The 4,708-nt window shown below is 38.4% G+C and overlaps 1 long non-coding RNA gene across 1 annotated transcript in view; it reads right to left on the minus strand.

Annotated features, from left to right (window-relative positions):
* Window positions 1-1,089: 1,089 nt before the first annotated feature.
* LOC147466292 (uncharacterized) overlaps window positions 1,090-4,708 on the minus strand; it is a 12,176-nt gene continuing 8,557 nt past the window's right edge. Inside the window, exon 4 of the long non-coding RNA XR_015190929.1 lies at window positions 1,090-4,708. This exon is cut by the window's right edge and continues 994 nt beyond it. This is a non-coding gene — a long non-coding RNA (uncharacterized LOC147466292).

Raw genomic sequence — 4,708 nt, forward strand, 5'->3', positions numbered from 1 at the left:
CTAACCTAACGCAATAGCAGACCAATATTATTTTTTTACTTGATTTTTTTTATTTTATTTTTTTCTTTTGTAACCGAACCTAAGGCAATAGCGAGTCACAAGCACACAATTATATTTTATTCCATGTTCAATTTCCCAACCAATGCGTGCGTGGGTGGGTGGGTGGGTGGGTGGGTGCGTGCGTGCGTGCGTGCATAGTATGGCCGTTGTTTTATTTTCTTTTATTTTTTTATTTATTAATATATATATTTTGCCGTTGAGTTCTCATTGTTTATAATATTATTACCATTTTTTCTTTCTTCTTCTCCTCCTCCTTTTCCTTTTTTCGTGTGTATGTGCCGTGTACGCGTGTGTGCTTGTGCGTGTGTGTGTGTGTGTGCGGCTGTTGCTTATAAGAGCATTTTCTGATATTTTCTACTTTTTTCGAGCATGGCCTTTGAATTATTCCATATGGTTAGTGTTACTCTTATCCCGTGCCGTGTGCACGTGTGCGTTGTGCTTGTAATTAGCGGCTATAGGTGAGAACTAAGCAATTTGCATGTGTGGGTGCGTGTGAATGCGACAAGTTAGGCTTTTATTTGATTCGATTTGACTTTTTTTTTTGAGTGCGTGTGCGTGCGTGCGTGCGTGCGTGCGTGCGTGCGTGCAGGTGTCTATGTGAGCAGGTGTGTATGTGTGCAGATACCTATGCATGCAGGTGCCTACGTCCGTCCAGGTGCCTATGTGCCTATCTATGCATGCATGCACACACGTGGACGTGCGCGTTGTGTGTGCATTTATTCATTGCATGCATTTTACTAGATGAATGTGTACGTTTTGCATGGCGTGTACGTGTGCGTGTGCATGTCACTAGTAGTGGCTACAGATATCATGTGCGGCTTAGTTGTTTATTCACTGTTTATTCATCCAATCATTATATAAGAGTTTAGTAGGGAGGGAGGTGTGCAAAATTGCTTTCCTTAATATGTACAGCATCATTCCTGTGACAAGTGGAATAAATAAGTGTGAAGACTCAAGTATGGCTAAGAATGTAAACATGTGCGTCTCTCGATGTCTTTTTTTCTTTGTTTGTTTCATTTTTGTAAGCGAATGAATATCGTCGGCGGCGTCGGCGATTCCATGATTTTCCTTGCTGGTTGTTTTGTCGGTTATCGACCTAAGGGCCAGGTAGATAAGGAATGCATTCTAAACATTGTGGTCGTATCTCTCTATCTATGTATCTATCTATCCATCCATCTATCTGTGTAATGACTGACTCGTGTCGTGTATTCATTTATTCATTCATCGGTCGGTCGTCGCAAACCAATTTGCATGTGTGGGGAGTGGGGGGAGGGGGGAACAGGGAGGGAGGGAGAGGGGTTGGCCACCTCTATGCCTCCCTCCCTTCCCTTTTCCCTCCCTTCCCTTCTCCCTCCCTTCTTCCCTCCCTTCCCTTCTCCCTCCCTCTCCCCACACTTGCATAGAGGTGGCTAACCCCTCTCCAAGTGTAGGGAGAGGGGGGAACAGGCCACCTCTATCATATTATCAATTGACTATGTGTTTGTTTGTTTGGCTTTTAGTATGTAGGCAACAACAAACCACTGGTGTAGTTACGATGGTATAATGGCAATTGGGAGGGAGTGAGTGAATGAGTGACCTCTTTCCTTACTAGAGTGAGGTCTATTATTACTATTATTATCATTATTATTATTATGTCGCCGTTGTTTCTATCAAGCTTGAAGGAATTGCCCTTGGTTGGTGAGTTAGTTGTCTTGGTACTTGTGTGTGTGTGTCTGCGTATATGCATGTGCATGCATGCCTGTCTCTCTTTATTTCATGTATGCATGCAGATAAGGTAAAACTCAATCAATCAATCAGTCAGTCAGAGTGTAAGTGTGATGGATAATACTTTGAATTGTTTGATTTGATTCGTAAGTGTATGTGTGGTGACCCGGCGAGAAGATGCGTGCTTACTAGATTGATCGGTTGCTAGTTTGTTTGTTTGTTTGTTCGTTCGAGTAGGGTCCAAGAAAACGCAAGTGGAATAGCCATTTTTCCTAGCTTTGCTTTGCCTTGCTTTGTTTGCTCTGTTTCGTTTCGTTTCCTTTCCGCGAGCTCTCATCAATGTTAACTCGTAGCTACTAATTGTTGTCTGTCTGTCTGTCTGTCTGCGTATGTGGTTGTATGTATGTGTATGTATGTTGGGACATGTGAGAAGAACAAGAAATTCAAAAGACAGTTTGCTTGTTACAAGGAGTTCCAGAGGATAGTAAATCAAGAAACAAGCCAACGTTTATTTGATCTCAGTATATGTTAGGGGCAAAAACAAATGTAGGCAATAGTAGTATTAGTAGTAGTAGCAGTGTCGGTGGTGTTAAGAATGTAACAAGCAGTAGCAATGATAATGAATAAGAGTGTAGGCCCATTTCATGTCAAGAGTCAAGGGGGGAGAAAGTGAGAAATGATACATGCATGTATGCATTTACAAGTGTAAAGTCGATTTATTACAAAAACTAAAACAAATGAATGAATGAATGACTAGAAATGAATGGTTGGTTCGCTGTCTATGATGGGAGAGAGAAAGAGAGAGAGAGGGGGGGTGGGTGGTACGGAGTGGAAAAAGGAAACAGAGAAAGAGATAGAAACAATCTATGTATGTATGTTGAATCAGACAGGCACAGTTTGCTACAAGGGATATCTATCAATAATATTACGATACCTGGTGACACACAAAAGTGATTGATGAGTAAAATAGCCACTAAGTATGAGCACGAAGTAGTAATAATCATTGAATTTGATTTGGTAGAGGAAGATAAAAATGTACGTGCAAGAAAGAGAGAGAGAGAGGGAGGGAGGAAGAAGGACCACTGCCAGCCAGCCAGCCAGATAAGGAGGGGGAGGGATCGGGTTACAAACCGATCAGTAGTTAGCTAGTTATCAGTACCAACCCACTCACTCACTCTCTCATGAAAACACTCGAATTCCTCTCTCTCACAAACAAAATCACCACACAAAGGAACACACAAAAACTATAAAACTCAAATTCAACACTGAAACAAACAGTCCAACCACACAAAAAGACAACAAGAAGGAAAAAAGAAACAGAGTCCAGTGAAAAACACGTAGAAAAAGAGCAAAAACGCAAACTCAAACGTCAAACAAAAAAAAACATACCAAACATCAACTAAACTAAACAACAAAAACTGAGTCAAAAACAAAAACAAGCAAAAAACACAAAAAAACAATCTCACTCATCAGCAAACAAGACAATACAATACAATCCATTCCATTTCTCATTTCATATTTCATACACAAGCAACATTCAACTTGACTTTGCTCTTGCCTCGGTGAGGCCTATGCGCGCCCCGACCAGCCGTCGGACAAACAGAAATCGACCTTCTCCCCTATATCTCAAACAAATCTAGACCTTATTCACTAACCAGCTAAATCCAACAAACTACCAAACTGCCTCCGCTCAACTCTCGGACAAGTAGAAATGGACCTTTTCCACAATATCTCCACAATATAGTCCTTATTCACTTCACAAAAGGAGCTTAATCCAACAAACTACCCAACTGCTCTAGTTAGCATGACTAGTTTTGATGGAACACATCACACACACACCTTAGAGATGGCTGGCTGGCTGTTTCAATGCTTAGACACATACCAGTTCTTTAACGACTATCTTTTCTAGACTTGGCATGTTATTATGATATTTTGTAAATGCAGATGAAAATTTTCAGCTATTATAAAGACTCGCATATCTTTCACTAAATCATCCACGTTAAAGAACATGCTACCAAATTAACTTGATAGATGAAATAGCCAGACTTGGTCTATGAAAGAAAGCAAATGTGCACTTACATCAACTGAATATTTTTCACATTTTATCAAGAAAAAAAAAAAAAATGCTAAAGCATATGAAAAAGGACATCTTTATGAAAGCATACTCTGCAAAACTGATATTGCTGTTGTGTTATGTTATTTATTTTTTATTTTTTTATTTTATTATTATTATTTTTTTTTTCACATGATATACATACAAGAGAAAGAGAAACATGAAAACTGACAAATTGTTGGAAGCATACCCTAGAAACCTTGTGTTCTTGCATTATATGTTATATTTTATTTATTTAATTGTGTGTGTGTGTTTGTTTTGTTTTTGTTTTATTCTAAACATCATAGACATACAAAAAGATGACACAACATGAAAGCTGATAAGTCATTGAAAGCATAGTTACAATACATCATCATCATCATCATCATTATTTTCATTATTATCATTATAATAATCATTTCTTGTAGATATTTACACTAAACATTATTGTACAGTAATAATTGTATTTCATGGAAGAATTAAGTTTTTACATTATCCTCTGATGATTCTCACTGGTTATGTCATCCATGGTTCATAGATAAATAGACATAAACTCACACACACACACACACACACAATTCTCATCTTTTTGCCGCTCTTCTTCTCTTTTTCTCCATAGGTGTGTGTGTAGACATAGATACAGATAGATAGATATATAGATAGTAAAACTAAAATACATTTAACATATATATCCTCAAGAGTTCAATCCATTTTGAACATTGTATTCTGTGATAATCTCTTTAAATCAATGTATTCTGTAATAATCATTGTAAGTTAAAGCAATGTTGGCACTTGTGCTCTTGTTTCATGCAGGCCTGTTTTCATTATCTGTCAACATATCTGTAAAACTTG

The sequence above is a fragment of the Penaeus japonicus genome, unplaced genomic scaffold, assembly GCF_977035675.1.
Source record: "Penaeus japonicus unplaced genomic scaffold, GWHDUDI00000001_assembly GWHDUDI00002121, whole genome shotgun sequence".
NCBI lineage: Eukaryota > Metazoa > Arthropoda > Malacostraca > Decapoda > Penaeidae > Penaeus > Penaeus japonicus.